An 11,907-nucleotide genomic window follows, 5' to 3' on the forward strand; every position below is an offset into this window, starting at 1 on the left:
CTCAAATTGTATTATAGGGCCATTGTCATCAAAACTGCTTGGTGCTAGAACATGAATAGACAGCACACTGACCAGTGGAATAGAATTGAGATCCCAGAAGTGAGCCCCCACACCTATGGACATCTAATCTTTGACAAAGGGGCCCAGATTATTAAATGGGGAAAACAGAGTCTCTTCAACAAATGGTGTTGGAAGCAATGGGTTGAAACATGCAGAAGAATGAAACTGAACCACTGTATTTCACCAAATACAAAAGTAAATGCCAAGTGGATCAAGGACTTGGATGTTAGACCAGAAACTATCAGATACTTAGAGGAAAATATTGGCAGAACTTTTTTCCGCATACATTTTAAAGACATCTTCAGTGAAACGAATCCAATTACAAGGAAGACTAAGGCAAGTATAAACCTATGGGACTACATCAAATTAAAAAGCTTCTTCACAGCAAAATAAACCACTACCCAAACCAAGTGACCCCTCACAGAACGGGAGAAGATCTTTACATTCCATACATCAGACAAGAGTTTAATAACCAACATATATAAAGAGCTTGCCAGACTCAACAACAAGACAACAAATAACCCCATCCAAAAATGGGGGGAGGACATGGACAGAATATTCACCACAGAAGAGATCCAAAAGGCTGAGAAACACATGAAAAAATGCTCCAAGTCTCTGATTGTCAGAGAAAGCAAATAAAGACAACAATGAGATACCACTTCACTCCTGTAAGAATGTCATACATCAGAAAAGGTAACAGCAGCAAATGCTGGAGAGATTGTGGGCTCAAAGGTACCCTCCTTCACTGCTGGTGGGAATGTCAATTGGTCCAACCTCTGTGGAGAACTCTCAGAAGGCTAGAAATGGGCCTACCTTATGATCCTGCAATTCCTCTCCTGGGGATAGATCCTAAGGAACACATCCATCCAAAAAGATCTGTGTACACATATGTTCTTAGCAGCACAATCTGTAATAGCCAAAACCTGGAAGCAACCCAGGTGTCCAACAACAGATGAGTGGGTGAGCAAGTTGTGGTATATATACACAATGGAATACTACTCAGCTATTAAAAACATTGACTTCTCCGTTTTCAGCCGATCTTGGATCGACCTTCTCGTGGTGCATCCCGTGAGTACCCATTCACTGGGGAAACTGACGATCCTTTCTAGCCGACTGAATCCACATGGATCCCAGTCACTTTCAAAGCCAGCAACAAGCAGCTCCTGACACCTTTCAACCTGACCTGTTGACTGGCTACAGAAGAAGGGCAAACGCTAGAAGAAGCTGATCTTGGATGGACCTTGAAAAATTCATGTTAAGTGAAACAAGTCAGAAACAGAAGGATGAATATGGGATGATCTCACTCTCAGGCAGAAGTTGAAAAACAAGATCAGAAAAGAAAACACAAGTAGAACCTGAAATGGAATTGGCGTATCGCACCAAAGTAAAAGACTACGGGGCGGGTGGGTGGGGAGAATACAGGTCCAAGAAGGATGATAGAGGACCTAGTGGGGGCTGTATTGTTATATGGGAAACTGGGGAATGTTACATATGTACAAACTATTGTATTTACTGTTGAATGTAAAACATTAATTCCCCAATAAAGAAATTTAAAAAAAAAGAATGATGAAGTCACCTTCTTCACTTCATCTTGGATGAGGCTTGAGGGCAGCATTTTTTTTCCTTTATTGGGGGATTAATGATTTACATTTGACAGTAAGTACAATATTTTTACATGCATACAGACAGGCTAGGAATATGTATCGACCTGTCAACGCCCATGTTCAGCAGGGAAGCAATTACAGAAGCCAGACCTTCCACCTCTGCACCCTATAATGACTCTGGGTCCGTACTCCCAGAGGGATAAAGAATGGCAAAGCTATCAAGGGAGGGGATGGGATGGAATACAGAGTTCTGGTGGTAGGAATTGTGTGGAGTTGTACCCCTCTTATCCTATGGCTTTTGTCAGTGTTTCCTTTTTATAAATAAAAAATTCTAAAAAAAAAAAAAAAAAACTAGCTATACCAGTGGCTCTTAATAACAATGACTGCTGATGGATCTGAGCCAGATGCCCCAGTGTTCTGAATGTCTGCAGCTGAAGCTCCCAGGCCTGCACCCTAGATGTGATGGCTAATTCTATGGGTCATTCAATTTTCTCACTGAATAATCACAATTAGGCTTCTCCAGAGAAACAGAACCAATAGGATAGAGATTTGGACATAGATATAGAGGAAGACAGAGAGAAATTTATTCTAAGAAGTCGTGAAAGAGTATATGTGAAGGAGTATATGTGTCCCTATTTTCATAGTGGCACTATTAACAGTAACCAAAATATGGAAGCAACCTAAAGGCCCAGGCACAGATGACCAGATAATCAAGTTGTGGGATATATATCCAACAGAAAACTATTTTACAATAAAAAAAAAAGTGTGATGGTATCAGGGATGGAACTGGAGGCAATTGTGCTGGGTGATTGTCATTTTGTTCCTATGTGACTAAAACAAATGAACTTGCAAAAAAAAAAAAAAGGTTCATCAATCTGTCTCTTGGACTTTGTAAGAACTCGGTAGTTAGTTGGGGAGGGGGGCAGAGAACTTTAGTGGAGGGTGTGGTGACCTACATGCACCATGTGAAATCATACCCCTGGAATCTTATAACTTTGTTAAACACTATTAAATCACCAATAAGAAAGAAAACTGAAACAAAGAAGTTGGTTCACATAATTGTGGAGTCTGAAAATATAGAATTTATGGGGGGGGGGCAACTTATGGGCTAGAAATTCAAACAAGAGCAGATACTCCTGAGTCACAGTGAAGCAATTCTGAAAGGAGGACAGGGGCTGAGGAGACGATTCAGTAGGTAAGTTCCCAGGTCCTGTTCTTAGCGCCCCATAGACGGAGTAGTGCCAATTGCTCACAGCCAAAACATGGAAGCAACCAAGGTGTTCAACAACATATGGGTGGCTGAGAAAGTTGGGATATATATCCCAGTGACTCTGTGTGTGTGTGTGTTTGTGTGTGTGTACAGTGAAACACTACACATCTATTAAAATGAAGTCGTAAATTAAATTTAACAATTTCCCCACCTGCAGGGGGAAAGTTTCATAAGTGGAGAAATAGGGCTACAGGTGTCACTCTGTCTCTTTCCCTCACAATCTCCCTCTGCCTGCCCTCTCAATTTCTCTGTCTCTGTTTAATAATAAAATTTTGATATAAGAAGTCAGGCAGTAGTGCAACAGGTTAAGCGCACGTGGCGCAAGGACCTGCGTAAGGATCCTGGTTCGAGCCCCCAGCTCCTCACCTGCAGGAGGGTCGCTTCACAAGTGGTGAAGCAGGTCTGCAGGTGTCTTTCTCTCCCCCTCTGTCTTCCTCTCCTCTCTCCATTTCTCTCTGTCCTATCTAACAATGACAACATCAATAACAACAATAACAACTACAACAACAATAAAAAAACAAGGGCAACAAAAGGGAAAATGAATACAATTTTTAATTTAATATAAATAAATTTTAATGCAATAAGAGTCAAGTGTGAAAACTAGAGAACAGACCACCACAAACGGCCAGAGGCTTCCCAAATATGAATACTACTTAAGCCACAGCCAGTCAGATCATTGCTTAGTTTTGCATCTGTGTTTTTTCTTCCCCTTCTTATTTATTTATTTATTTATTTATTTATTTATTTATTGCTACCAGGGCCACCACAGGGGCTTGGTGCCTGCACTATGAATCCATGCTCTTTTTTTTTTTTTTTTGCTATTTTTTTAATAAGGCAGAGAGAAATTGAGAAGGCAGGGCGCAGATAGAGAGGGAGAGAGACAGACACATATGCAGCGCTTGCTTCACTACTCGTGAAGCTTTTCCCCTGCAGGTAGAGAGCAGAGACTCAGCCACGGTGATGTGTGCACGCAGCTGGCTGCAGCACTGCCTGGCCCCTCTGTGCCTTTTCTATAAAGTGTTGGTCCTTAGCTGCTCTCGGCAGAATGCCCCTAACCATCTTTGCTACACGTTATCCAGTTCAAATCAATGTATGCTCTAAGATACTCATGGAAGGCAGGGAAATGACATGCCTCAGTTTACTTCCCAAAAGGCTCAATATCTTCCCTCAGAAAACTAAATTCTGTCCGATGTCCATCTACTATTATGGCGGTCCACATTATGGCGCACAGTTGAGGCTGACCACATTGATAATACACCTTCACAGCTCCCCCAAGATATGTGTTTGATTAGAAAACTGGGTGCTACGTATCCATAAACTACTGCAAAATATATACCTGAAAGCAGAAGTACACTAGAGTTTGCAGTGAGTACCTCCCTAACACTTCCTCTCCACTATTCCAAGCTTGGGATCCATGATTGCTCAACAAATTGTTTGGCCTCATATGTTAACTCTCTTTTCAATCACCAGGTTCCAGATGCCACCTGGATGCTGACTAGGCTTCCCTGGATTGAAGACCCCACCAATGTGTCCTGGAGCTCAGCTTCCCCAGAGACCCACCCTACTCGGGAAAGAGAGAGGCAGACTGGGGGTATGGACCGACCAGTCAACGCCCATGTTCAGCGGGGAAGCAATTACAGAAGACAGACCTTCTACCTTCTGCACCCCTCAACGACCCTGGGTCCATGCTCCCAGAGGGCTAGAGAATGGGAAAGCTACCATGGGAGGGGGGGGGATTATGGGGATTGGGTGGTGGGAATTGTGTGGAGTTGTACCCCTTCTACCTTATGTTTTTGTTCACTAATCCTTTCTTAAATAAAAAATTAAAAAAAAAAAAAAAGAAAACTGGGTGCTAGTGGAGAAGTAATTACAGAAGCCAGAACTCCCACCTTCTGTGCTCCACATGATAGTGGAAAAGGGCCTAAGTTGGGGGTGATAAGTGTTCTGCAGACACCTATCACAGGGATAAGAAAACTGTACCCCATGTGTCAACAACTATGCTACAAACCATTAACCTCCCAATAAAATGATTTAAAATAAAAGAAAAAAATCAACATGAATCCCGGGCAGCAATGAGGAGCTTTATGAAGTTCAAGGTCATGAAAGAGGCATGGAGGTCAAAGGAGACAGAAGGAAATAGGTAAAAGGAAGCAGAGGTTGGAGAGATGCCCTTGGAAGCTGAGGAAGGTGCTACAAGCCAAAGACTCTGGGTCACCCCTAGAAAGTAGAACAGGCCAGGAAAAAGATTCTCATTAGGAATTTCCATAGGAGGAAATTCATGAGGAGGCTACCCTGTCAACACCTGGGTTTTAGTCCTATCAGATTCATTCCAGACATCTGCTCTCCAGAGCCATAAGAGAACATATCTGTACTGTTTTAAGACACAAAGTAGGTGGGGATCTGATACCACAGCTCTAGGAAACTCATACAGGGATACTAAAAATGTCTTCAAACTCAGCACTCAGGAATAGTCATCAAGACTGGTCACACTGGAAGAAAGAAGGAAAGACTGGTCACTCTGCAGCCCACCAGACAGTTGGGATTATGCATCCCGACACATATGACCTTGTTGTGGTACTATGGCAGGTCACCTGCGCCTCTCCATGTGACTTTCATCAATGCCTTGATCTCAGTTATGCAGAAGAACTGAAGGGCATTGGAGATCAAAGGGGCCTCACAAGCAGAGCGTTCCCATTTCCAGTCCATAGTCATGAGACTCATCCCAAAGAAATCCCATGGATTTTTTTCCCACATGGCGAAACTATCCTCTCTTTGATGTCCCAAAGTCAGGCCTGTTTGTTTGTTTGTTTGTTTTATTTTGTTTTACATTGTTGTTGTTGGATAGAATAGAGAGAAACTGAGAGAGGAGGGGTAGGCAGAGAAGGGGAGAGAAAGACAGACACCTCAAGACTTGCTCTACCGCTTGTGAAGTGACCTTCCCCTGCAGGTGGAGAGCTGGAGGCCAGTCTTTGTGCTTCACACTGTGTGCACTTAACCCAGTGCATTATGGCCCAGCAGCCCCGCCACCCCAGAGTCAGATTTTTGCCTTATCCCTTCCCCATCCAGTGACCTCCCTTTCACATGGATAATGAACCAATAGGATGAGAGGCTTCTGAGTTTCATGGAAGGGAAGGGAGCACACCTTAAGAGCACTGTTGGAGCACCTATACCTCTCCCAGCTCCACCTGCCCTACAGCTCAACTCTGAGGTGCTTACATTTGTGTTTTCTTCTTGCACTCAGAGCAGTGATGTCACTTTTATATGCACACTGGAATAGTGCAAATGAGGTGTTGGCGAAGGTGAATGGGGGGAGTTGAGGGGGAAAGACTCCTACTAGAAGTGACCTCTCAGAACAGTAGTAGATGTGCTCCTTCCTCCTGCCCCACAGCAACAAGTCCCCTCTTTGCTCCCCTGGGGGCAGAGAGAAGCAGTACACTCAAGCAAGGCATTCTGGATGGGAAAGAAGGTGTTGGGAGAAAGTGAATCCTTCTTAATGTCTTGTACACATGGGTTATGTCTCCAAGCAGTCTCTGAGATCACAATCTTTTATTCTACAGTTTGAGAAAGAGACAAAGACAGCAAAACTCCACCATCCATGAAGCTGTCCTGGTGTCCCCATGTGATGTCAGGGATAGGACCCAGCTCCTCATGCCTGGTAAAGTATGGACTTTACTCACTGAGCCATCTCCCAGGCCAAATTCCTTTTTCTGGCAATTGTGGAAATAGCTCTGTTGGCAGAGTACAGGACTTGCATGCCTGAAGCTCCTCATTCAGTTCCCACTGCTGCATGTACTAGTGTGATGTTCTGAATTTTTCTCACTCATATGTTTGAAAGAAATCAAATACAGCCTTAGAAATGTATTTCTTTTATTTATTTATTTATTGCCTCCAGTGTTATTGCTGGGTCTCAGTTGCTCCTGGAGACCATTTTCCACATTTTTGTTGCCCTTGTTAGATAGGACAGAGAGAAACTGAGAGAGGAGGGGAATACAGAGAAGGGTCGAGAAAGACAGACACCTACAGACCTGCTTCACCGCTTGTGAAGCAACTCCCCTGCAGGTAGGGAGTCGGGGGCTACAACCAGGATCCTTGTGCTTGTCCTTGCACTTTACACATGTATGCTTACCCCCACTGTGCTACCGCCCCGCCCCTGAAATGTATTTCTTTTCTTACTAACAGGTCCCAGTTATTCATAAAAAAAAAAAAAAAAAGTCCACAGAGACCGGGGAGATAGCTCAGCAGATAGAGTGCTGAACCTGCAAGTGTGAGGCCTGGGGTTCACCACGCCAGCATCACATATGCTCGAGCAGAGGCATGTTGTAAACTTTTCCTCTCTCATAAAAATAAATAAATCATTTCTAGAAAAACATCAAATAAGCCCAAGTTGCTTAGGGAAATGGAAGTTTCTGGAGAAGACCACGGCAGCAGAATTGAGCTCGGTTCCCTAGCATTCTACATTCATTCCTGCAGAAAAAAACATCCAGGTGCCAGGATTAAGGGTCAGGACAGAGGCTGTTGTCCAGTGCTGCCACACCTGGATTGTAGCCTCCTTGGCCTCAAACTCCCTGTGCCTCCCAGAAAGGGTCCTATATCCCTCTTCCAGGTGACTCTGAACCTCTGTGTAGTTCCTTGACTCCTGGAGAGGAGAAGTCTGAAGGCAGAAAGAAGACGAGGAGTGGGTTGTGGGCAGCAGGGACAGCAGCCATGTGTGATGGAACCAAGCAATGTCCTGTCACACAGAATGCCTTGCCACAGCTCCCTGAGCTGGATGGGCACCAGACCTCTGAGGAAGAACAGGAAGACCAACCTCCTTGATCTGAATAGCCAGGCCTGAGGAGCAGGCACCCCCTGAGGGGGGCACACAGGGAGGGGTGGGCAAAGGGCCCCTGCCTCTCTGAAGAGAGTTTCCATCACCTTTGTCACACAGGCCCTTTCCTTCCCCCTGCCTGATGCCAGGCTTCTTCCTCCCAGTGCAGCCAAACAGAGCCAAGAGTCTGTGAATAAAAGACTCCTATGAGGGAGCAGAGATGGGAGGGCTGGAAGGATGCACCAAGGCAGGGCAGCCATTGCTTGCCGTGATCTCCATCTAGTAGGTAGCTATTTGGCTGCCACCACAGGGGTGACTGGGAAGACCAGCACATGGAATGGGGAAGGGCTTAGAGGAGGGACGTTGGCAAGGTGAGTTCTCACATGTTGGTTTCAGTGACACCCTTGGGGCACTCTCCTGCGGGCTCCTGGGTGCAGAGGGTAAGCTGGCTCTCCATGGCCTCACCTTTCCCGCCATGCCCCAGCCTGGGCCAGAAGGGAAGCCACCGCGTGCAGGAGGACGTGCAGACCTTTCTGCCAATGCCACAGGGCAAGCTGTAGACCTCCAAGGCCTTGGCGGCCTCCTCAGACGCTTCCTTCATCTGATTCCAGGCCAGGAGGCCTCGCTCCTCCAGGCTTCCTGGTGGGAGAAAATCAGGTCCTGAGGGAGGGGGAATTCGGCGCCCTCTGCAGGTGCCCGCGGAGGCGCTCGGTGCCCTCTTGTTGCAGCCAGCACCTTCTCCTCAAGGCAGGTGCCAGGACTCAGACTCAGCTCCTCTCTGTTCATCAGGCATCTCAGAGCTCAGCTGAAAAGGCCACGGGGGCAGAGCTTTGGGACAATCTTCTGCTGCGGTCACTACTAAGCTGTTATCTCTACTTCATGATCGTAAATAATTAAAATGTGGGGGGCGGGTGGTGGCACATCTGGTTGAGCACACACTTCACAGTGCACAAGGACCCAGGTTCGAGCCCCCATCCCCACTTGCGGGGGGGATATTTCACAAGCAGTGAAGCAGTGCTGCAGACATCTTTCTGTCTCTCCCTCTCTATCTTCCTCCTTTCCTCTTAATTTCTGTCTCTAGACAATAAACAAGATAATAAAATTTTTAAAATAAATAATAATAAACAATTAAAATGTGTCATGAGATATAGAAAAACTCCATTTCCCAGAATCCCTAGAACCAAACAACAAAGGGGGGAAGGTGAGCCAAAAAAAAATAATAAATAATAATAATAATAATACCTGGCAAATTATTGGGCAGGAGAGGAACTTTGAATTGACCTTTGAATTCTGGGTCACAAATACCTGGAAACAAAGGTCTGGGAAGGAGAAAAAGGACAGGAAGAGGGAGGGAGAGGCGGGAGGGAAGAGGAGGAAGAGAGGGGAGAAGAAGAGGAGGAACTGGCTCTGAGCTGAGCTGAACAGAGTAATGGACACAGACAGAAAAAGGAGAAGCATCGACTGGAGGTAAGGAAAAGCAGTCACTATGGACATTTATTTTCTGAATGTTTTTCACTTTCTCAAATTAAAGGCAGTAAAACCGCATTTTCATCCAGTTAACCAATATGTTTGTCAGTTTTACTGTAGCCTTAATAGATAATAGCCGGGAGTAAGGTGGTAGTGCAGTGGTTTAAGCGCACGTGGCACGAAGTGCAAGGACCGGTGTAAGGATCCTGGCTCAGGCCCCCAGCTCCCCACCTGCAGGGGAGTCACTTCATAGGTGGTGAAGCAGGTCTGCAGGTGTCTATCTTTCTCTCCCCCTCTCTGTCTTCCCCTCCTCTCTCCATTTCTCTCTATCTTCTCCAACAATGACAGCAATAACAACAATTAATACTACAACAAGGGCAAACAAAAAGGGGGGGATAGCCTCCAGGAGCAGTGGATTCATAGTGCAGGCATCAAGCCCCCAAAATAACCCTGGAGGCAAAAAAAAAAAAAAAAGGAGAAAAGAAAAAGGAAAGGAAAGAAAAAAGAACTCGCTCTTTGCCCTACCTGGGATATTTTTTGTATGTTATTTTCTCTTTCTTTTCCTTTTCTTTCTTTCCTGGATAGAGACCACCAGCAATTGGGCTGGGTAGTGGCAAGTCTGGTTGAGCGCACATGTGACAGTACAAAAGGACCTGGGCTCAAGCCCCTGGTTCCCACCTGCAGGAGGAAAGCTTCACAAGTGGTGAAGCAGGGGTGCAGGTGTCTCTCTGTCTCTCTCCTTCTCTTTCTCCCCCATCCTCTCAATTTTTGGCTGTTTCTGTCTAATAAATAAAGATAATAATTTTTTTTAATTTTTAAAAAATTTTTAATCAAGAGGGGAGGGGGCAATTGAGAGGGAGAGAGACAGAGAGACACTTGTAGCACTGCTTCATCACTCACGAAGCTTTCCCCCTGCAGGTGGGGACAGGGGCTTGAATTCAGGTCCTTGCACTTTATGACATGTGCACTCAGCCAAGTGTACCACCACCCAACCCCTATGTTTTCTCTTTCAAATGCAAAAAAATATTCTGAAACTGAAGTATGAAACCTAACAATGAATAAGAATGTACGGCTGAAAGGCAGCAGCAGAAGCAGCTTTGAGCCTCCACCCACCTCAGCCTCATAGAAAATTTAACAATTGGGGCCGGGTGGTGGCGCACCTGGTTGAGCGCACATGTTATAGTGCACAAGGACCCAGGTTCAAGCCCCTGGTCCTCACCTGCAGAAGGAAAGCTTTGCAAGAGTCGGGCGGTAGCACAGCAGATTAAGCACAGGTGGCGCAAAGTGCAAGAACCAGCATAAGGATCCCAGTTCAAGCCCCTGCTCCCCACCTGCAAGGGAGTCACTTCATAAGTGGTGAAACAGGTCTGCAGGTGTCTACCTTTCTCTCCCCCTCTCTGTCTTCCCCTCCTCTCTCCATTTCTCTCTGTCCTATCCAACAACAATGACATCAATAACTACAACAATAAAACAAGGGCAAGAAAAGGGAATAAGTAAATAAATAAATAAAACATTTTAAAAAAAGAAGGAAAGCTTTGCAAGTGGTGAAGCAGGGGTGTAGGTGTCTCTCTCTCTCCCTCTCTATCTCCCCTACGCTCTCTATTTCTGACTGTTTATATCCAATAAATAAAGATAATAAAAAAATTTAAATAAAAAAACTTTAAAAAAAAATTTCAAAAAGAAAATTTAACAATTGTCCACACTCTTGACTCTCTGCCTGTTAGGGTACCTGCAGGTTTCTGAATGGTGTGGGGGTGGAGAGACGGTCTTGCTGTTTTTATTACCTAATACCTGGGACCTAGCAAGTAGTCAGTGGGTTTTTATTGAAAATATGAAATGAATGAGTGAATGAATGAATGGGGGGACCAAACCATGGCACACCCAATAGCACACACACGTTACAGTGTGCAAGGAACTTGTTCAAGCCCCCTGTCCCTACCTACAGAGGGGAAACTTTATGAGTTGGAAAGCAGTGCTGCAGGTGAATCTCTCTCCCTCTGCTCCCACTCTCTCTATTTCTCCATGTCTCTATCAAAAATAAATAAATAAAATAAAATATTTAAAGAAAATATGAATGCATAAAAAGATTAGTGAATGAATGAATGAATAGATGTGGGATCTTTCTTACCAGCTGATTAGTATGAATTCTAAAAAAGCAGAGATTAGGGCTTGGTGCTTTTGCTTATGGTATATTTCTCAATTTAGGGTCTTGTTTGGGGCTGAGTTGCATCTTTCTTCTTCCCCCTCACCCCCCCAAGTTCATATGTTAAACTCCTAACCTGTAATATCTCAGTATATATTTAGTGTGAGAATGTCTAAAGAAATCATTTTTGTTAGCATACAGATAACTAAAGTAAATAAACCTTCAAAAAATAAATAAACAAAGAAGTTACCATCTCTCTCTTGGATTTTGTAAAAACTATAGTGGCAGGGGATGGGACACAGAATTTTAGTGGAGGGTGCAGTGACTAACATACACCCTGTATGGGTATGAAGCCATGACCACCTGAAACCTTGTATTTTCTGTAAGCCACTGTTAAATCATCACCAAGGATACGTTTTCAAAAATAAATAAATAAAGGAGGAGGAGAAGGAGAAAAAGAAGGAAGATGGAGGAGCAGAAGAAGAAGAAGGAGAAGGAGAAGAGGTGATTCAATTAAGATGAGGCCTTAAGGATGGGCCCTAGTCCAAGCTGATGA

This window comes from Erinaceus europaeus, chromosome 8 (genome assembly GCF_950295315.1).
Source record: "Erinaceus europaeus chromosome 8, mEriEur2.1, whole genome shotgun sequence".
Lineage (NCBI taxonomy): Eukaryota > Metazoa > Chordata > Mammalia > Eulipotyphla > Erinaceidae > Erinaceus > Erinaceus europaeus.